Source organism: Bos indicus x Bos taurus, chromosome 14 (assembly GCF_003369695.1).
Source record: "Bos indicus x Bos taurus breed Angus x Brahman F1 hybrid chromosome 14, Bos_hybrid_MaternalHap_v2.0, whole genome shotgun sequence".
Lineage (NCBI taxonomy): Eukaryota > Metazoa > Chordata > Mammalia > Artiodactyla > Bovidae > Bos > Bos indicus x Bos taurus.
This window is the reverse complement of record NC_040089.1, coordinates 74,371,960-74,395,417: the sequence shown is the minus strand read 5'-3', so window position 1 is coordinate 74,395,417 and position 23,458 is coordinate 74,371,960. Positions and strand designations below refer to the sequence as shown.

Genomic DNA, 23,458 nt, shown 5'->3' with positions numbered 1-23,458 from the left:
GGGAAGCCTCAGCTTTTACCAGACTTGTCTGTAACTCCCTTCCAAACAGACAGATTTCTTTTAAGAGGAAGGGGTTCCTTACACAAAATGCATTGTGGTCACATAAATCTGTACTATTCAGAACAAAACCAGTTCTGCTGGCAGATATCTGTGTTCTTAGGGACATTTAAGTTTTCATTAAACTGGAAAGCAATCAAGTCTTTATGTCTACAAATTATACGTTTAATAGTTCCACAAATTTGGCAAAGTTCATGATATCAGGCTGTTTTCACCAGATCACAGGCAAAAATATGGAAGTCATCATCAGACAATGAACTAGACAGATGGTATGGCTCCTACTTGATGAATGACCATGCCGGTCCTTTCAGAGCCATCTTCTTTGGCCTATTCCATTTGTTTGCCTATCGGGCTGTCTGCAACTTCTCCCAGTTCCCTTTCTGCTGGAGGTGAATTATTAGAATCAGACATAATGTGTAGGTTGGCTTCTTTATAATCGTCTAAGAGCTGGTACATGTACAAGACAGGATCCTTTTCTAGATGATGGAAAGCCATGTGTTCATTACAGGGGTGTGTGCTAAGACCATTCCCCTCCACTCATCTTTAGAACCATCCTCAGTCTCAAACATCTGCTCCCTTGCTTTGCCAATTGTGTCGGCTAGGTATGCATCACCGATTTGAAATGTTACAAAGGTCCTCCCTATCAGGCAGGACTTCAAGTGTAGAAACTCATCTTTATTAAGTTCTAGTACCTAAACACAGTCAAATCCATCGCATTTTATAAGATACAAAGAAAGACTTACAGGCACCTGGCCCAGAATGGCTCCTTTCCGCTGGGTGACGAGGCCATTCCCTCTGTCCGCCTGTGCTGAATCCCGCAGCATACACTGTTCCACTGGGGCCGGGAAACAGGTGGGCTCACACCATGCAGTTGTTTTTCGTGGAATGTCCGTTTCTTCACGATACTTGCTGATAAACCCGCATGGCCTGCATCAGCTCTGGACTGTTGACCAGGGGTCTTCCCAAACGGGGTCTTCATTCAGCTGCATTTAAGTGAGCTCAGAGCTGCTGGATTAGGGTGAAAATTCAATGTGCTGCAGTTTGAAACTTTCCACAGAATTTCAATATTCTTCTTAATCCATCATCCCAAGCACTCGATTTCTGTTGTTGTGTTTTTACAAGTTAAGCAAAAATATGGGATTACGATAAACAAAATTTCCACACAGCACGCTGTATGCACCTGTGCTCCAAGTCCTCCTCTCCCCATAATGCCTCCAAACTATGTGGGTATTTAACTCATTTGAGTTCATTTTTGTGTGTGGTGTAAGAAAATGTTCTAATTATTTACCTGTATCTGTCCTGTTTTCTTGCACCACTTATTGAAGAGATTTTTTTCCCCCATTTTATATTCTTGCCTCTTTTGTAATAAACAAATTGACCATAACTACATGGGTTTATGGAGAAGGAAATGGCAACCCACTCCAGTGTTCTTGCCTGGAGAATCCCAGGGATGGGGGAGCCTGGTGGGCTGCCGTCTATGGGGTCGCACAGAGTCGGACACGACTAAAGCGACTTAGCAGCAGCAGCACACGGGTTTATTTCTGTTCACTTGATCCATGCTTCTATTTTTGTGCCAGTACCATATTGTTTTAATTAATGTAGCTGTATAATATAGTTTGAAGTCAGGGAGTATAATATCTCCAGCTTTGTTCTTTTTTCTCAAGATTGCTTTTACTATTCAGAGAGTTTTGTGGTTCTCTATAAACTGTAGGATTCCAGCTAGGTGAAAAATTTGATGAATATTTTGATAGGGATTTCATTAAATCTGTACATTATTTTGAGTAGTATGAACTAGATCAACAATATCAAGTTCAACAATATTGATTCTTCCAATTTGTGAACATGAGATATCTACATTTCTTTGTATCATCTTTGATTTCCTTCATCACTCTTTGATATTTAGAGTTTAAGAGTGTAAGGTTTTGGACTCCCTGAATGAATATATTCTTAAGTATTTCCTTGTTTTTAATACAATTTAAATGGGATAGTTTTCTTAATTTCCATTTCTGATAATTCATTATCAGTGTACAGAAAAGCAACAGATTTCTATATTAATCTTGTATCATGCAAATTTACTGAATTCATTCCTTAGTTTAATAGTTTTTTTCATGGTGATTTATGGTTTCCTATATAGAATATCAAGTCATCTGGGAAGAGTGAGAGTTTTACTTCTTCCCCTCCTACTTGGATATCATTTATTTCTGTTTTCATGTCTGATTGTTGTGGCTAGGATTTCTGATACTATATTAAGTAGAAACAGAGAGAGTAGGCATCATTGCACTGTTCCTGATTTTAGAGAAAGTTTTTGAATTTTCACCTTTGAGCATGCATTTAGCTGTGGCTTTGTCATGAATATTTGGTTGCTGATGGTTGAGATATAGTCCCTCTAAACCAATTTTGATGGAGTTTTTAACATGAATAAATGATCAGGTGCTTTTCTTGTATCTCAGTCGTGTCCGACTCTGTGCGACCCCATAGATGGCAGCCCACCAGGCCCCGCCGTACCTGGGATTCTCTAGGCAAGAACACTGGACTGGGTTGCCATTTCCTCCTCCAATGCATGAAAGTGAAAAGTGAAAATGAAGTCGCTCAGTCGTGTCTGACTCTCAGCGACCCCATGGACTGCAGCCTACCAGGCTCCTCCATCCATGGGATTTCCTAGGCAAGAGTACTGGAGTGGGGTGCCATTGCCTTCTCCTTTAAAAAATGTAGTGTATCGAAATGATTGATTTCTCGATATTGCAACATCCTTGCATTCCTGAAATAAAACCAACCTGACCATGGTGCATGATTCTTTTTAAATATTGTTTTTAAATATTGTTGAATTATGTTTGCTAATGTTTTGTTGAGGATTTTTGACTCTATCTGTCAGACATTTGTTACTGTTGTTCAGTTGCTAAGTCATGTCCAATTCTTTGTGATCCCATGGACTGCAGCACGCCAGGCTTCCGTCTTACATTATCTCCCAGGATTTGCTTAAACTCATGTCCATTGAGTCGGTGATGCCATCAAAAGGTTGCATCGTCTGTGGCTCCTTTCTTCTCCTGCCCTCGATCTTTCCCAGCATCAGGGTCTTTTCAAATGAGTCAGTTTTTCGTATCAGGTGGCCAAAGTATTGGAGCTTCAGCTTCAGCATCAGCCCTTCCAATGAATATTCAAGGTTGATTTCCTTTAGGATTGGTTGGTTTGATCTCCTTGTTGTCCAAAGGACTCTCAAAAGTCTTCACCAGCACCAGAGTTCAAAAGAATCAATCGATCGGTGCTCATCCTTCTTTATGGTCCAACTCTCATATTCATACATGACCACTGGAAAACCATAGCTTTGACTAGGCAGACCTTCACTTGTAAAGCAATGTCTCTGCTTTTTATATGCTGTCTAGGTTGGTCAAAGCTTTTCTTTCAAGGAGCAAGCATCCTTTAATTTCATGGCTGCAGTCACCATCTGCAGTGATTTTGGAGTCCAAAAAAATAAACCTCTCACTGTTTCCACTGTTTCCCCATCTATTTGCCATGAAATTATGGGACTGGTTCCCATGATCTTGGTTTTTTAAATGTTGAGTTTTAAGCCAGCTTTTTCACTCTCCTTTTTCACCTTCAAGAGGCTCCTTAGTTCCTTTTCATTTTCTGCCATTAGAGTGGTGTCATCTGAATATCTAAGATTATAGATATTTCTCCTGGCAATCTTGATTCTAGGCTGAGTTTCAACAAGCCCAGCATTTCTCATGAAGTACTCTGCATAAAAGTTAAATAAGCAGGATGACAATATACAGCCTTGTCATACTCTTGCCCAGTTTTGAACCACTCCAATGTTCTATGTCCGGTTCTAACTGTTGCTTCTTAACCTGCATACAGATTTCTCAGGAGGCAGGTAAGGAGGTCTGGCATTCCTATCACTTTCAGAATTTTCTGCAATTTGTTTTGATCCACACAGTCAAAGGCTTTAGCTTAGTCATTGAAGCAGAATTAGATGTTTTCCTGGAATTCCTTTGCTTTTTCTATGATCCAACAGATGTTGGCAATTTGATCTCTAGTTCCTCTCCCTTTTCTAAATCCATCTAGTATGTCTGAAAGTTCTCTGTTCACGTCCTGATGAAGCCTATCTTGAAGTGTAGCTTTGCATTGGAGTGAAAAATGAAGCAGGACACAGGCTCACAGAGTTTTGCCAAGAGAACACACTGGTCATAACAAACATGCTCTTTCAACAACACAAGAGTTGACTCTACACATGGACATCACCAGATGGTCAGTAGCAAAATTAGATTGATTATATTCTTTGAAGCCAAAGGTGGAGAAGCTTTATACAGTCAGCAAAAACAAGACCGGGAGCTGACTGGTCCTTATTGCAACTCCTTATGGACTCATTGCAAAATTCAGACTTATATTGAAGAAAGTAGAGAAAACCACCAGACAATTCAGATATGACCTAAATCAAATCCTTTATGATTATACGGTGGAAGAGACAAATATGTTTAAGGGATAAGAGGTGATAGAGTGTCTGAAGAACTATGGACGGAGGTTCATAACACTGTACATGAGGAGGTGACCAAAACCATCCTCAAGATAAAGGCATGCAAGAAGGCAAAATGGCTGTCTTAGGAGGCCTTACAAATAGCTGAGAAAAGCAGAGAAGCTAAAGGCAAAGGAGGAAAGGAAAGATATAAGCATCTGAATTCAGAGTTCCAGAGAATAGCAAGGAGAGGAAAGAAAGCCTTCCTCTATGATCAATGCAAAGACATAGAGGAAAACAGTATAATGGGAAAGACTAGAGATCTCTTCAAGAAAATTAGAGATACCAAGGGAACATTTCATGCAAAGATGGGCACAATAAAAGACAGAAATGGTATGGACCAAACAGAAGCAGAAGATATTAAGAAGAGGTGGCAAGACTACACAGAAGAACTGCACAAAAAAACGATTCATGACCCAGATAACCAAGATGGTGTGGTCACTCACCTATAGCCAGACATCCAGGAGTGTGAAGTCAAGTGGGCCTTCGAAAGCATTATGAGATATACTGGCCTGTAATTTTAATAACTTTTGTAATGTCTTTTGTTTTTGCCTCACTATAACGGTAGCCATGTAAAATGAATTTGAGGGTGCTCCTTCTTCTTCAGAATATTTTGAAAAGGATAAGTATTAGCTCTTCATTATATGTTTGGCTGAATTGTCCCATTAAGCTATACTGTCTTGGACTTTTATTTGCTGCAAAAAAATTTTTTTATTATTATTACAGATTCAATTTCACTGCTAGTGATGTCTTTCCAATTATCTCTTTCTTCTTGATTCAGCCTTAGAAAGTTTAATGCTTATAGAAATTTATCCATTTCTTCTAGCTTGTCTAATATGTTGGCATATAACTGTTTGCAGTGTTGTGATTATTTATCTCTGTTTTATCAGTTATAATTTCTCCTATTTCATTATTTATTTTGGTCATTTTCTTAATAAGGCTGATTTAACTGTTAACAATTTATCTTTAATTAAAAAAAAAAAACAGCTCTTGAAGATTTTCATATTTTCTATTTTTGTCTGATCTCTGATTAGTTTCCTCCCTGATTTTCATTAGTCCCTTCTTTCTGCTGATGTTGAGTTTTGTTTTTTCCTCTTTTTCTAATTCCTTTAGAAGGTAGGTTAACTTTCTTTTTTCATTTTTTGCTGTTCCTTGAGGTAGGCCACCGCAAACTTACAGTTTATAACTGCTTTTGCTGCCATTCACCTTGGAGGAGGAAATGGCAACTCATTCCAGTATTCTTGCCTGGAGAATTCCATGGACAGCGGAGCCGGCAGGCCACAGTCCTTGGGGTCGCAAAGAATCAGCCTCATCTGAGCAACTGAGCACACAGATTCCTGAAAGTTGTAAATTTTTTTCAATTTTTCTCAAGGTATATTTTGACTTACTCTCTGATTTCTTTATTAATCCACTGATTTTGAGTAGCATGTTATATTGTCTCCATTTGCTTATCTTTTACCATATTTCATCCTATGATTGATTTCTAGTTTCATGATGATATATAGATGACACCATTTCCCTGGGAGAAAGTGAAGATGAAACAAAGAGCCTCTTGATGAAGCTGAAAGAGTAGAGTAAAATGTTGGCTTAAAACTCAACATTTGGAAAACAAAGATCATGGCATCCAGTCCTATCACTTCATGGCAAATAGATGGGGAAAAAGTGGAACACTGCCAGATTTCAAAGAGGTCTCCAAAATCAATGTGTATCCTGACTGCAGACACGAAATTAAAAGACAGTCGCTCTGGAAGAAAAGCTATGACAAACCTAGACAGCATATAAAAAATCAGAGACATTACTTCTGACAAAGGTCTGTATAGTCAAAGCTATGGTTTTTCCAGTAGTCAGGTACAGATGTGAGAGTTGGACCATAAAGAAGGCTGAGTGCAGAACAACTGATGATTTCAAATTGTGGTGCTGAAAAGATACAATCCTAAAGGAGATCAGTCCTGGGTGTTCATTGGAAGGACGGAAGTTGAAGCTGAAACTCCAGTACTTTGGCCACCCCATGCAAAGAGCTGACGCATTTGAAAAGACCTTGATGATGGGAAAGACTGAAGGTTGGAGAAGGGGACGACAGAGGATGAGATGGTTGGATGGCATCACTGACTAGATGGACATAGGTTTGGGTAAACTCCAGGAGTTGGTGATGGACAGGGAGGCCTGGAGTGCTGGGTTTCATGGGGTCGCAAAGAGTTAGACACAACTGAGTGACTGAACTGAGCTGAACTGAAGATACTTGAGAATCCCTTGGACTGTAAGGACATCAAACCTGTCAATCCAAAAGGCAACTGACTCTGAATATTCATTGGAAGGACTGGCGCTGGAGCAGAAGCTCCAATACTTTGGCCACCTGATGTGAAGAGCTGACTCACTGGAAAAGACCCTGATGCTGGGAAAGACTGAGGGCAAGAGGAGAAGGGGGTGACAGAGGCTGAGATGGCTGGATGACATCACTGACTCAATGGACAAGAGTTTGAGCAAACTCGGAGAGATAGTGAAGAACAGGTAAACCTGGTGTGCTGCAGTTCATGGAGTCAAAAAAAGTCAGACAAAGCTTAGTGACTGAACAAAAATGTTGTTGTCAAAAAAAAAAAAAAGCTTGGTATAATTTTTGTCTTCTTATTCATTGAGATTTGTTTTGGAACATAGCTTGTGATTTAGCCTGAAGAATATTTCATGTGCCCTTAAAAAGAATATGTATTCTCTTATTTTTGGGTGGATTTCCCATAGATATCTATTAAGTACATCTGGTGTAATGTTTCACCCCTATTTTCTTATTGATTTTCTCTCTGGATAATCTGTCCATCGATATAAGTGGGATTATAAAGCTTCTTATTTTTATTACATTATTGTCAATTTCTCTCTCTATGCCTGACAAAATTTGTTTTATATATTTAGGTGCTCCTATATAAGATCCTGAGAAAAGAAGAAAAGTGAAAGGCAAAGGAGAAAGAAAAAGATAGACCCATTTGAATGCAGAGTTCCAAAGAAAAGCAAGAAGATATAAGGAAACCTCCTTAAGTGAACAGTGCAAAAAAATAGAGGAAAACAATAGAATAGGAAAGGCTAGAGATCTCCTCAAGAATATTAGAGATACCAAGGAAACATTTCATGCAGAGATAAAATCAATAAAGGACAAAAACAGCAAGGATATAACAGAAGCAGAAGAGATTAAGGAGCAGCGTCAAGAATATATAGAAGAACTATACAAAAAAGGTCTTAACGACCCAAGTAACCATGAAGGCATGGTCATTCATCTAGAACTAGACATCCTGGAGTATGAAGTCAAGAGGGCCTTAGTGAGCATTACTACAAACAATGTTAGTGAAGGTGATGGAATTTCAGCTGAACTGTTTCAAATCCTAAAAGATGTTGTTAAAGTACTGTACTCAATATGCCAGCAAATTTGGAAAACTCAGTAATGGCCCATGACTGAAAAAAGGTCACTTTTCACTCCAATCTCAAAGAAAGGTAATACCAAAGAATGTCCAAACTACCACACAATTGCACTCATTTCTCATGCTGGCAAAGTAATGCTCAGAATCCTTCAAACTAGATTTCAGCAGTAGATGAACTAAGAACTTCCAGATGTACAAGCTGGATTTAGAAAGGCCTGAGGAAACAGTCTCCAAATTGCCAACAATTGTTGGATCATCGAAAAGAAAGACAATTCCTGGAAAACATCTACTTCTGCTTCATGGACTACACTAAAGCCTTTGACTGTGTGGATCACAGCAAACTGTGGAAAAATCTTAAAGAGATGGAAATACCAAACCACCTTACCTGCCTCCTGAGAAACTTGTATACAGGTCAAGAAGCAACCGTTATAACCAGACATGGAACAATAGACTGGCTCAAAACTGGGAAAGGCATACATCAAGGCTATATACTGTCACCCTGCTTATTTAACTTGTATGCAGAGTACATCATGAAAACGATGGGCTAGATGAAGCACAAGCTGGAATCAAGATTGCCAGGAGAAATATCAACAACCTCGGATATACAGATGACACCACCCTTATGGCAGAAAGCAAAGAGGAACTAAAAAGCCTCTTGATGAAAGTGAAAGAGGAGAGTGAAAAAGTTGGCTTAAAGCTCAACATTCAGAAAACGAAGATCATGGCATCTGGTCCCATCACTTCATGGGAAATAGATGGGGAAATAGTGGAAACAGTGTCAGACTTTATTTTGGGGGGCTCCAAAATCACTGCAGATGGTGATTGCAGCCATGAAATTAAAATACGCTTACTCCTTGGAAGGAAAGTTACGACCAACCTAGATAGCATATTCAAAAGCAGAGACATTACTTTGCCAACAAAGGTCCATCTAGTCAAGGCTATGGTTTTTCCTGTGGTCTTGTATGGATGTGAGAGTCAGACTGTGAAGAAGGCTGAGCACCAAAGAAATGATGCTCTTGAACTGTGGTGTTGGAGAAGACTCTTGAGAGTCCCTTGGACTGCAAGGAGATCCAACCAGTCCATTCTAAAGGAGATCAGTCCTGGGTGTTCTTTGGAAGAAATGATCCTAAAGCTGAAACTCCAGTACTTTGGCCACCTCATGCGAATAATTGACTCATGGGGAAAGACTCTGATGCTGGAAGGGATTGGGGGCAGGAGGAGAAGGGGGCGACAGGATGAGATGGCTGGATGGCATCACTGACTCAATGGACGTGAGTTTGAGTGAACTCCAGGAGTTGGTGATAGACAGGGAGGCCTGGCATGCTGCAGTTCATGGGGTCTCAAAGAGTTGGACACAACTGAGCGACTGAACTGAACTGAACTGAAGGATAAACAGTCTAGTAACACTAGGAAACTGGGCTGGGTAATTATGGACAGTACTAATGCAACATTTCCTTAAAGGTAAGAACTGATGCAGAATAGACTAAGTCAGATGACGAGGGACATATTGGACCGTATCTAATGGAAGTTCTTGGCTTAACGCTTACTTATTACTTTTCTAATACTGCTAGCTATGTTGTTTGTATTTCACCTATTTTACAAAATTGGTTTTTCTTACATTGCCAAATGTGTGATTAATCCTCTCATAAAATGATGATATATAGTTCCATGTAAGCTCAATGATGATAATAATGTAACTCTAGATATAAGAAGGAGAAGGCAACGGCAACCCACTCCAGTACTCTTGCCTGGAAAATCCCATGGATGGAGGAGCCTGGTGGGCTGCCGTCCATGGGGTTGCACAGAGTCGGACATGACTGAAGTGACTTAGTAGCAGTAGCAGCAGCAGATATAGGAAGAAGCAGCAAGAGGGAATATTCTTCTTGACCATAAGAGACTAGTAAGACAGGTGGTCCAGAGACTTTCTGGCAACTGTTAATGGGGCCTAGTCCAATGATAGCATACTGACTAATGTATGGAAAAAATTTCACCTGCCTTGGGAATGAGCATTCCTAGCACCATGGGACAAAATGGTCATGAAATACCCCCCAAGTAATAGTCAAATTTACTACCATGATGGGGGCTCTAGTGATGGAAGTGGGCACTTTCCATCTGCCTCTATAAAGATTAAATCATGAGCTGTGGAGCTGCTTACCTTCAATACCCCCCTGAAGGGAGTTCAGGGTGGAGGTCAGGAAAGAGTCACTACTCTGTGTTCTGGGAAAAACTAGCAGGACAGGCCTTCAGATAGTTACATATTTTCAGAAGAAGATATTGTGAGCCCAAATTTTGCATCTTCTCATACCTAGAGATACACTGAGATCATTAACAGTGATGTCTGATTTGGCTATTAATTAGAATATTACAATTAAAAGTCAAAATGGAGTAGCTGTGGTTCAGACATTCAAGGAAATAACAGGTGATATTATGGGTATGATTTCAGACAAGTCCTTGTATGGCTAGGAACTTGAGTTTTCTGAGCTGTGTCAGATTTATACTGAGAGCTTACACCTTGTCTTGGGATCCCGGATGAGCCCCCAAGATGACAGATGAAAGCGTATGGTGTTCCACCGGATTTGTGGTCTCTGAAGGAGAAGATTTAACTCCAAGACCAAAGACAGTCTCAGTCATTTAGAGCTTTGTATAGTAGAAATTCTATTAAAGTGCCAGTGACAGAAAAAAGCTTCTGACATAGACATCAGAAGTCGGTAGAAGGATTGCCCACCTTGCTTGTTTTAAGCAGGGCATTATATACTTTTCTGCTAGCTGTTGAGAATAGGAAAAAAAATACCTCAAGGCTGTGAAAATTTTGCCCAAACCCTTTCCCATAACATACATCCTGGAATGACATCAGCACAAGATTAGCGAAAAGGTACAGGTTAACCCAGAGCTTAAAGCTGTGGAAGTTTTACCCAGATCTTCTCCCATAACATACATTCTGAGGTCAAAAAAGGCGTGTCCTGGAGCAAGAGATACTGCTGCCTATGGGGCCTACATGTCTGAGGCAAAAGAATGTGAAAAAGAGAGAAGGGTCACCTCCTCCTTAAAGGGGCCTTAGGCTTGGACTCTTTATCAACCTGCCTAAGTTAACTCTCAATATGACACCAGCCATTCTCAAAACAGTGTCTGCTGGCAGCTGGTAACTGCAGCCTTACTTTTTAAAAGTTTCTTTTTGTAACTATGTCATTTTTAGATGATGGAATTTTTTAGATCATACATTAACAAAATGAAGCAAGTATGATGAACGATAGCAATCGTTATCTATGTGTTAATATCACATTAAAAGTTAAAACCTAGCTAGATAAAACTAGACAGTTGGCTACCTGGCTACAGGCCTTCCCAGTGTGCCCAGTCTGGACTGAGCTTTAGGCTTATTCTCCTGAAAAGAAATGAAAGGCTTTTTTAGCCTATTAAAATTCCAATTGTCATTCCTCCAACTACCTCTATTTGGGTCTCTTTCACCAAAACGACAAACCAATAAGTTGAGGTTTCAATTATATAAGATTCAGATCCAGGGCTTGGGACTCAGAAATATTTCCAGTTCAGTGTCAAGTTTCCCAACTGAGGCTAGACTGTGGCCTATTTTAGCAGGAAATGGCCAGAGACATCATCACTCTATTCCTTGAGTTGGAACTGTGCAGTACACTTGGGAGCTCCAAAATACAGATCCCTTCTGGGTCACTTGTTTCTTGCTTATAGAATATAGGCTTCATTCAGCCTCGTTGACCTTCCCTGAGTTCCACAGGTTGAATTCAAAGAGTTATTAATCAAGGAAGGGATGGGATACAGAAATAGAAGAGGAGAAATCAAATGGTGGTACAGCCTGGGGGCAGGGTCCCGGCTCCTCCTCAAGGAGTGTGCATAACCATTTATTTCAGTTCTTCTGCAAAATCGGGGTCCCCACCTCTCAAGTATGGTAACTTCTGGCTGAATTCAAGATTCCTGGAACACCACTCTATTCCTAGAGCTGCCCACCAACCAATCAGAAGATAGTCAAACACCCTGAAACCCTCACCCTAAATTTTGCCTTCCTTTTCTGGGCCCAGTGATGATCATTCTGCTAGGCCTCATTTCCGACTCTTGTCTGTTTCAACTACTTACAAGTTCATCTCTGACAGGCTCCAATAATCGCAGGCTAAATTTTCCTACGAGGGTGAATGCCAGTTTCAGGCACAGAACATCTCAATTTAGATCGAAAAGAGAGAGACTACTACTCCACTAGACAGGACTCCGCCCACTCTCAGCAGGGAGTATTAACAGTTGCAGAAGAAAGAAACAAGTATCTTCAGTATGAAGTCTCTCAGGGTGGCGTTGTTAGGCAAACCACCTGAAACCACCCACCCTTGCCAGGCCCAATAATAACCGCTTGCATAAGTTATCTTAAACAGGAGGCCCTGGTAAGGAATGAGGAACCAATAAGCTACCACCAACCTGAAGAATCTGAGAAAGATCACAAAGAGAAAGAAGACTACACTTTATATGCCCTATCAAATTCACAGACTTCTTCTTGCTGGAAGCCATGTTGGCTGAGGGATTGACGTGCCACCAAGAAGGACCCTGCATTCAGAGAAAACCCGGAAACTAACCCAATTACCATAAAACCCAGGCCCGGGAACCATGCGACGGTGCCGTCCTCCTGGGTCCCCTACTTTCCTGCTCTCTTCCCTGGCGCCCTTCCCAACAGCTTCTCGCTTTGTCATCACGTGTGTCTCCTCAGACAATTCATTTCCGAGTGTTAGATAAGAGCGTGGTCTCAGGCCCTAGAAGTGTTCCCCCTTCCTGCAACAAAGGGATAAACTGGATCACAGATCTTGGGGATAAAGAAGGCTAATTCAGCTCAAAATTGGAATCAAACGTCAAATTTTGAATCTGGTGATTGATTGAATGAGGAAGAAGAGACCACATAGATTAAAATAGTGTCTTGGATTTCTTCTTTGGTTAATCAGTTAGATGATGATGAGATGTTCTTTAGATTTGGTAACATAAAAGCTTAGAATGAAGAAGAAAATTGTAAAGATGGATACTAAAATCTGTTATATATGAAGGAGATATATATATAGCCTTCCTTTTCTGGGCCCAGTGATTATAATTCTGAGTATACTTATATATGTGTGTGTGTGTGTGTGTGTGTGTGTGTGTGTGTATTGGACAAGGAAATGGCGACCCACTCCAGTATCCTTGCCTGGAGAATTCCATGGACAGAGGAGCCTGGCAGGTTACAGACCGTGGGATCGCAAAGAGTTGGACACGACTGAGCAACTAACCACAGACACACACACACACACACACACACACATGCCCCTTGTATGTCTCAACGTGAAAAGAAACATGCCATGTAAGAGCTGTGAGATGGGTCTTCCTGGGAACTATAGCCTGAGAGACAGCCTCTCAGGTAGCTCTGAAAAACTGAAGAGATTACAAGGGGAACCACCAGATGTAATATAGTCAAGATCTCACTGAAATGTTACCGCCAGTCACAGGATCAGGTATCTCATTTAATAACTGCAGTGCTTTGCTACGTATGTGAAGATGCAAAACTTTGGGGTACATAAAAATCCCCCCAGCAGCGTCTAATTATCTGAGGACCTGTTCTGTCGGTTTTCCTTTGGCCTGAATTCTTGTCTAAGGTATGTGGTATGTCAGTGACGACAACGACTAATTTCTCAATTCTTGTAGAACAGGGTGGTGGAAAACATTCTCTGTTTTACATACGAAGACATGACTCTTTAAAGATATGTAGTCATAACAACAATGAACAGACAACCCTTTTCAAACACAAGTCACTGATCTAAACTAAGTGAACCACCAGTGCAATTTGGAAGCAATTTGTTAGCAATGCAAATGTCAAGCTACTTCTGAATTTCCCAAAAGCAGGATAAACAAAATAAATGTACCATCAAGCAGCACAGGTGAGACACTCAAGCTTCAAGAGCTCTCCTTTGATTACTTTAAAAACCAGAGAAAGGCAGCATAACAAGTTTCCACTTGATCGGACTATGTTTATTCATCCAGATGCAAGTCAGAGGAAGCAGGCCTAATAGTTCTGAATTACTATAAAAGGTTGTATACACTTGCCAGATTTATGCATTTAGGCCATAAAAGCAAAAGAATCTTACAGAGGCATTTTCTTAATTAAGCAATTTAGGTATAAAACCAGGGAGAAAGAAAAATATATATATTACAGCACCTGCCCCAAATGACCTCACTATCCTTTTTTTATCCAAAGATTTCCTTTTTGGCTCTCCACACTAGTTCAGAGATTTCCGCCTCAAGTAAAACATCTACTGAACATCTCCACCCATCACTTCCACCAACTAAAGACTTCCACCAACTTGTACATACTTCTGCTGGAATACTAACTCATTTCATAATCATTTATCTATGTCCCCTTGTTCTGTGGTGTTTTCAAAGGCAAAGCTCAAGACCTTTCACAGACAGATTTTAACCATGTATGATCACAACCAAAATCAGGAAGAGAAAACAGGGAATCCTAATTCTTTAAAGTTTAGGGAATTTCTATTGAGCTTATTTGTATTAGCTTATAAATCTGATAATATAATGTTATATTACTATGTTAAAGAATAATTATCTGAAAGGGGTATAACCAAGATTCTCATGAAGATACAAAATGATCACGTTAAATATTTTATTTAGCTAATTATTAATGAGGAAATTAGGTATATATTACAACTGGTTCAAAGGAAAAGTCAAACAAGTACATATTTATATGGAGTAAATGTTCCTTTAGTGAAGAAATGTAGAAAAGAATTTACAAATTGGTATAAAAAATTGACTCCCCCCCACCACCCCCAGGAGGAAAGGGGAAGAGTCAACTGAACCTCCACCAAACAGAATTTATTTGCATGTCTAAGAACAAGAATTATTTTGCATTGCTATCAGTTACCTGCAATTTTCAGAGTTGTAAAGTAGCTCAAAGGCAATGAAACCCTAGACTGCTAGACCCAAAAACTCAGGAGCTGTCCTCGAAACAATGAAAAAAGTTCCATTGGAGATAGTGGTCTTTTTAGTTTATCGCAAACTGGCTTACAATTATCAGCATCGTCTTAAAGATGGAGTGAGGGCTCCATGTTCTCTGATTAAAGATTAATCTGTCATCAAAACTTGGTTTCCTCAGCTTGTAAGAAAATATTTCTGACCTCCCTCACAACACATTCAGTTATATTATTAGCTTGGCAATGGCACCCCACTCCAGTACTCTTGCCTGGAAAATCCATGGACAGAGGAGCCTGGTGGGCTGCAGTCCATGGGGTCGCTAAGAGTCGGACACGACTGAACGACTTCACTTTCACTTTTCTCTTTCATGCATTAGAGAAGGAAATGCAACCCACTCCAGTATTCTTGCCTGGAGAATCCCAGGGACGGGGGAGCCTGGTGGGCTGTCATCTATGGGGTCACACAGAGTCAGACACAACTGAAGCGACTTAATATAACATAACAGTCTTTATTAATACAAAAATGACTACAAAATCTAGCATCTGTTGAGGTACCAACTCTGGATAATACAAACAAGGTACGAAGATACAGTGCACAGCACAGAGCACATAGCCAACATTTTATAGAACTATAAATAGAGTGTAATCTATAAAAATTTGAATCAGTATGTTGTACACCTGAAACATACTGTAAATCAACTATATGTTTAACGCTGAGTACTCCTATGATCTTATACTGGATTGGAAAAACAAAGTACAGCTATAGAATTTTTTTAATCTATTTATTAAGAAATTAATGACAGTTGTTTTTTTTTTTTTTTTTCGGCCAGATGGTGTGATGAGTGCTTTACCTACAGAATTTCTTTAATCTTCATGTCAAGTTGATGAAGAATTCTATTACTCTTCTTTTATAGAAGAGGAAACTGAACATTAGTAAAGGTTTTAAATCACAGATGTAACACGTGATACCACGGAATTTTAAGCAGATAGCTCTGGATCTGTGCTGTCCAATACGGTAGCCACTCGCTATGTGTGATTATTGAGACTTAAAATGTGGCTAGTTCAAACTGCTATGTGCTATAGGTCTGTTGATTAAAATACTGCACAGCCTAAAAGTTGAAAATTATGTTTTACTCAGCAGACATCCTGAGGACTTCAAGACCAGGACACAGCATCTCAGATCACTCTGAGAGATTGTTCTGAAGAGGCAAAGGAAGGCGTCAGGATATATAGGAATTTTGCAACAAAGACTAGGTAGTTAGACCATCAAAGGATTACTGTTGATTAAAGAAAATCAATACCTCAAGATGTGGAGAAAATGGAAACAATAACAGACTTTATTTTCTTGGGCTCCAAAATCACTATGGACAGTGCCTGGGGCCATGAAATTAAAAGACACTTGTTTATTGAAATGGAGACCAAAAGAAAGCAGGAGAAACAACACTCATATCAGATAAAACAGACTTTAAAATGCAGACCATTACAAGAGACAAAGATGGACACTACATAATGATCAGGGGGTCAATCCAAGAAGATATAACAATTATAAATATACATACACCCAACATAGGAGTATCTCAATAGATAAGGCAAATCCTAATGACTATTCAAGGGGAAATTGACAGTATCACAGTAGTGGGGCACTTGATACCCACTCACACCGATGAACAGATCATCCAGATAGATTAACAAGAAGACACAGCTTTAAAGGACACATTGGACCACTTAGACCTAACTGATATCTACAGGCCATTCCCCCCAAAAACAATGGATTTCACCTGTTTCTCAAGTGCACATGGAACATTCTCCAGGATAGATCACACCCTGGGCCAGAAATCTACTCTTGGTAAATTTTAAAAATTGAAATCACTTCAATCACCTTTTCCGATCATAGTGCTGTAAGATTAGATATCAACGACTGGGAAAAAGCTATTAAAAAAATACAAACATATGGAGGCTAAACAACATGCTTCTGAATAACCAACAGATCACTGAAGAAATAAAAAAGGAAATCAAAATATGCATAGAAACAAGTGATATTGAAAACATGACAACCCAAAACCTATGGGATTCAGTAAAAACAGTGCCAAGAGGGAAGTTCATAGCAATACAAGCCTACCTCAAGAAGCAAGAGAAATAGCAAATAAACAACCTAACCTATACCTAAGCAACTAGAAAAAGAACAAAAATCCCCTAAAGCAGTAGAAGGAAATAAATTGGAAAAATCAGAGCAGAAATAAATGACAATTGAAGTAGACTATATAGCAAAGATTAATACAGCTAAAAGCTGGTTCGTTGAGAAGATAAAATAGACAAACCATTAGCCAGACTCATCAAGAAAAAAAAGGGAGAAGACTCAAATCAATAAAATTAGAAATGAAAATGAAGAAGAAGACACATGTATCCCATTGTTCTTTGCAGCACTATTACAGTACCTAGAACATGGAAGCAACCTAGATGTCCATCAACAGATGAATGGATAAAGAAGTTGTGGTACATATACACAATGGAATATTACTCAGCCATAAAAAGGAACGATCTGAGTCAGTATAATGAAATGGATAAACCTAGAACCTGTTATACAGAGTGAAGTAAGTCAGAAAGAGAAAGATAAATATTATATTCTAATGCATATATACAGAATCTGGGAAAATGGTACTGAAGAATTTATTTACAGGGCACTAGTGGAGAAACAGACAGAGAATAGACTTATAGACATGGGGAGAGGGGAGGAAAGAGTGAGATGTATGGAAAGAGTAACATGGAAACTTATATTACCATATGTAAAATAGATAGACAATGGGAATTTGCTGTATGGCTCAGGAAACTCAAACAGGGGCTGTGTATCAGCCTAGAGGGGTGGGATGGGGAGGGAGATGGGAGGGACATTCAAAAGGGAGGGTATATATGTATGCCTATGGTTGATTCATGTTGAGATTTGACAGAAAACAATAAAATTCTGTAAAGCAATTATTCTTCAATTAAAAACTAAATCAATTTTTTAAAAAAGAAATGAAAATGGAGAAATTACAACAAAGCATAGAAATACAAATGATCATATGAGACTGCTGCTAAGTCACTTCAGTCATGTCCGACTCTGTGCGACCCCATAAACGGCAGCCCACCAGGCTCCCCCATCCCTGGGATTCTCCAAGCAAGAACACTGGAGTGGGTTGCCATTTCCTTCTCCAATGCACGAAAGTGAAAATTGAAAGTGAAGTCGTTCAGTCATGTTGGACTCTTAGCTACCCCATGGACTGAAGCCTGCCAGGCTCCTCCGTCCATGGGATTTTCCAGGCAAAAGAGTACTGGAGTGGGGTGCCGTTACCTTCTCCGATGAGACTACTATGAACAACTATATGCCAATAAAATGGACAACTTGGAAGAAATGGACAAATTCTTATAAAAGTATAACATTCCAATAATGAACCAGGAAGAAATAGAAAATTTGAACAAACCAATCACAAGCATGGAAATCAACTATAATCAAAAGTCTTCCAACAAATCAAAGTCCAAGACCAGGTAGCTTCAGAGGCGAATTCTACCAAAAATTTAGAAAAGAGACAGCACCTATCCTACTCAAACTCTTCCAGAAAATTGCAGAGGAAGGAAAGCTCCCAAGCTCATTCTATGAGGCCATCATCACCCTGATACCAAAATCAGACAAAGATGCCACCAAAAAAATAAAACTACAGGCCAACATTACTGATAAACATAGATGCAAAAATCCTCAACAAAATTCTAGCAAACAGAATCCAACATTATAATAAAAAGATTATAAAGATCATGTGGGCTTTATTCCAGGGATGCAAGCATTCTTCAGTATTCTCAAATCAATCAGTGTGGTATACCATATTAACAAATGGAAAGATAAAAATCATAGGATCATTTCAACAGATCCAGAAAAAGCCTTTGAGAAAATTCAACACCCATTTATGATAAAACCTCTCCAGAAAGTAGGCATAGAAGGAACATACATCAACATAATAAAAGCCATATATAACAAACCCACAGCAAACATTATCCTCAATGGTGAAAAATTGAAAGCGTTTCCTCTAAAATCTGCCGGAGAAGACTGAGAGACCCTTGGACAGCGAGGACATCAAACCAAAGATTTCCAAAGTCAATCTTAAGGGAAATCAACCCTGAATACTCATTGGAAGGACTGATATCAAAGCTGAAACTTCAGTATTTGGGTCATCTGATGTGAACAGCTGACGCATTGGAAAAGTCGCTGATGCTGGGAAAGATTGAGGGCAGAAGGAGAAGAGGGTGTCAGAGAATGAGATGGATGGACAGCATCACTGATGCAATGGACATGAACTTGAGCAAATTCAGGAGATGGTGAGGGACAGAGAGACCTGACATGCTGCAGTCCATGGGGTTGCAAAGAGTCAGACGTGACTGGGCAACTGAACGACAACCTTTAAAATCAGAAACAAGACAAGGAGGCCCACTCTCACCGCTACTACTCAACATAGTTTTGGAAGTCCTAGCCACAGCAATCAGAGAAGAAAAATAAATCAAATCCAGGTTGGAAAAGAAGAAGTAAAACTCTCCCTGTTTGCAGATGACATGATCCTCTACATAGAAAACCCTAAAGATATCCACCAGAAAATTACTAGAGTTAATCAATGAATATAACAAAGTCACAGGATATAAAATTAGTATACAGCAATCCCTTACATTCTGATACACTAACAATGAAAAATCAGAAAGAGACATTAAGGCGTCAATCCCATTCACCTTTGCAATGAAAAGAATAAAATATTTAGAAATAAATTTGCCTAAAGAAACAAAAGACCTGTATACAGAAAACGATGTATTCTCTTAATAGGGGAAGAAAAAGAGGATGTTGGCAACCTAGGGGAGCATAAATGAGTTTTAGAAAGGATGAATGGGTCATTAGAAGAATAGATGGGAGACAAGATAGCTTGTGACAAAGTCTGTCTGACTGTAATGTTCATTTCTGGTGTCCTCTTCTGTGGTAAGAGTCAATCTTCCCTGGTTGACGAAAATTCCTTCTAGGGAATTTATGACAAATGAGTTCCTTTTGGAGGATCTGTCTTTAGGTAACAAGGGAAGTTTAGAAAAACATTTCCCTGAGTATGTTGTTTTTCTACTCAGGTTGGTATTCAAGAGGTGAACTGAACATTTGGAAGTTTTTAAACTGTTTTTTCTTTTCTTTCTTTCCTCCTTTCTTTTAATTGAGGACATCTCAGATTTGCATTTTCTCATCCATAAAGGAGAAAACTTAGCCATTAATGACTTCCTTACCTGCTTGCATTTAGCCTTTCTTACATGGAATTTATGCATCTTAAAGAGAAATGTAAGATCAGATTCTGAACTTTTTCAGTGACTTGAATTTTCAGTAATTATTCTTTTATTCTAGGAGAAATAGTAAAAGAACTATTGTTCTTTTAATTGGGTGGTGAGCAAAGTCTCTATCTATAACATTACATAACAGAGACTCCTAAATCCTTATTTCTATGAATGACCTGACATAGAATATTTTATTTTCAAAGAGAATTCAATAATAAGAGGAATGAATTTCCTCCTTAATTTGCTATTTTAAAATTTTATTTATTTTTGAGTCTGCTTTATGCTTTTTGGGGTAAAATCAACTTGTTCTAATTAAAAACCTCTCCTGTGCCCTTGATGTTTGAACATTTTTATTTCTTAACATCTGCATATTTTTAGGGCCTAATGTTTCAACTTCATGCTCTGTGAGAATACCAACTGATTGTAGAAATATGCATTAAAATAGAGTGAATTGGCATTTCCATGTCCTGACAATGCTGATAGAAGCACTGTGCATATGGGATGGCCATTATGACTTTTAAAATAATAATAATGACATATACTATTACCTAGCTAGGAAAATAATATGGATGATTTTTCTTATTGCCCTTTGTTCTATTTTGTTTTAATAAGTTCACCACTAAATATTAGTAAAAGTGCTATGGCTAAGAAATCATGGATCCTCTATTTTAATTTCTTTTTTTTTTTAAGATTTAACCTAAAATCATCCATGAAAAGCCTTGCAGTTTTCTGTTAATTCTTCTGAAGGATTCTAAGCCTCAAATATGTAAGAAATAAAATTGATTAGATCTTCTTTTTTATTGGCAGATAAGTTATAAAGTGATGGCAGGTGTTCTTAAACTCACTCATTTAGAATTATCAGGAAAATTACAAAGTGAATCAATTACCAAGATGGGATGATGTGGTTAAAACAATCAATAGTGTATTTCGTCTTGTTTCTATTCTTCATCTGAAGTATGTTTTATGTGGATATAATCTTTATCTCTAATTAATATTATAGCCATTGTGAAATTTCCTTTAAGTTTTAGTACTTACATTTTATTGTCCCCTGTCCTCATCATTAATAATGGCTAACTGTACTTGTTTTCCTTTAGTCAGCTGAATGCTTTTACTTTATTATCATTGTTTTTTGAAAACAGCACTTTTAATGCTATACTCAGACCAGAAAAAAACTGCCTCAGATAATTATGGAAGCCTTATGAAATTTACAATCTTTTAAAAATGCCCAAGTATTGTAATATTTATTTCAGGCACATATCACAACCATTTTTAAATAACAAATATAAAGTAAAACACATTTACTGAAACAATTTTTTTTTTAATCTAAAAGGAACAAAATCATTGAAAAAGTTAACCCTTAGGGGTTCCCTGCTGGCTCAGATGGTAAAGAATCCACCTGTTAATGCAGGAGACCTGGGTTTGATATCTGGGTTTGGAAGATCCTCTGGAGAAGGGAATTGCCACCCATTCCAGGATTCTTACCTGGAGAATTCCGTGGACAGAGGAGCCTGGCAGGCTACAGTCCAAGGGGTCACAGAGAGCTGGACACGGCTGAGCACCTAACATTTTCACTTGGTGTGCTAACTGTTATTCTGACCAGACCCCCAGTTAGAGCTAGCGTTCCTTATTTTTTCAGATGTCCTCTACTTTTGCTCTTTCTTAAAATTTAAAGTAAACCTGAAATTAAGGAGGAAAATGAACCATATTTTGCTACTTAATAATATCTAGTATCAGGACTAATGTCTACACATTTTGGCTATGTTTACAGAGTCTCCTAATAGGCAACTTTTTCTTAACATTTTGAATTCTCTAAAGATCAAATTTGTGTTCTATGGCACCAAATAATGCCTTTCAGCTCTGTATTTTCCATTGTCTCAAGTCTTTTTACTCATGTCTTCAGATTTGTTCCTACTCACAGCACTTCTGACACCAAAATGTAGAGGTTTTCTTCCAAATCAACCAATTCAACAACTCTCCAGACACCACTGAGTATCTTACAATTTGATTCAGATCTGACCCCAACTACTTGGATTTAGAACAGACTCCCACAGGTTAAATGATCAATCCCACAAGATTTCCCTCCACTTCAGATGCCAGTTGCAAATCCTGGACCATGTGTAGTTCTGACCAAATGACTGTAAACCAGGAGTTCCCATGACTGTGTCCTCAGTAATATGCTAGAGTGGCTTACAGAATGCAGGAAAACAGTTTACATACTATTATCAGTTTATTACAAATGATATAACTCATCAACAGCCAAATGGAACAAATGTACATATAGGGCAAGGCCTGTGGGAAGGGGCACCCAGCTTCCCTACACTTTCTGGCTGAGCCGCTCTCCCTGCACTTCAACACATTCTTCAACCCAGAAGCTCCCCAGTCCTGCTGTGTAGGTCTTTTTTTATGGAGGTACCAATTCATGATCATGTAAATCATTGGTCACTGGAGATTAACACAAACTTTAGCCTACCGCCCCTCCTTGGAGGTCAAATAGGTAGAACTGAAAGTTCTAACCCTCTGCTCACATGACTGGTTCCTCTGGCACCTAGCCTCCATCTGGAGGCTATCTAGAGGCCCACCAAGAGGCACCTTATCAACTTAAACCTGGGTATGATTGAAAGAGGTTTATTATAAATAATGAATAACTTTCCTCTAACTCTACCACTAAGGAAATTTCAAAGGTTTTAGATGCTCTGTGCCAGGAACAAGGAATGAAGGCCAGATACATGTTTCCTATTATATACCCATATCATATACATTAAACATTTTAAGAATAGGTAGACTAAAATTTCCAAATTAAAAGTAAAAGCCATAGAAGTCTCAGAATTACACTCTGAGCACCATTGGGCCCAGGGGCTTCCCTGATAGCTCAGTTGGTAAAGAATCCGCCTGCAATGCAGGAGACCCCGGTTTGATTTCTGGGTAGGGACAATCCGCTGGAGAAGGGATAGGCTACTCATTCCAATATTCTTGGGTTTCCCTTGTGGCTCAGCTGGTATAGAATCCACCTGCAATGCAGGAGACCTGGGTTCGATCCCTGCATTGGGAAGATCTCCTGGAGAAGGGATAGGCTACCCACTCCAGTATTCTTGGGCTTCCCTCGTGGCTCAGGTGGGAAAGGAACCGCCTGCAATGCGGGAGACCTGGGTTCGATCCCTGGGTTGGGAAGATCCCCTGGAGAAGAGAAAGGCTACCCTCTCCAGTACTCTGGCCTGGAG

The 23,458-nt window shown here is 39.2% G+C and overlaps 1 pseudogene; it reads right to left on the bottom strand.

The window, feature by feature from the left end:
• Nucleotides 1-257: 257 nt before the first annotated feature.
• On the bottom strand, nucleotides 258-1,056 carry LOC113903977 (annotated as a pseudogene).
• Between the last annotated feature and the right edge of the window lie 22,402 nt (nucleotides 1,057-23,458).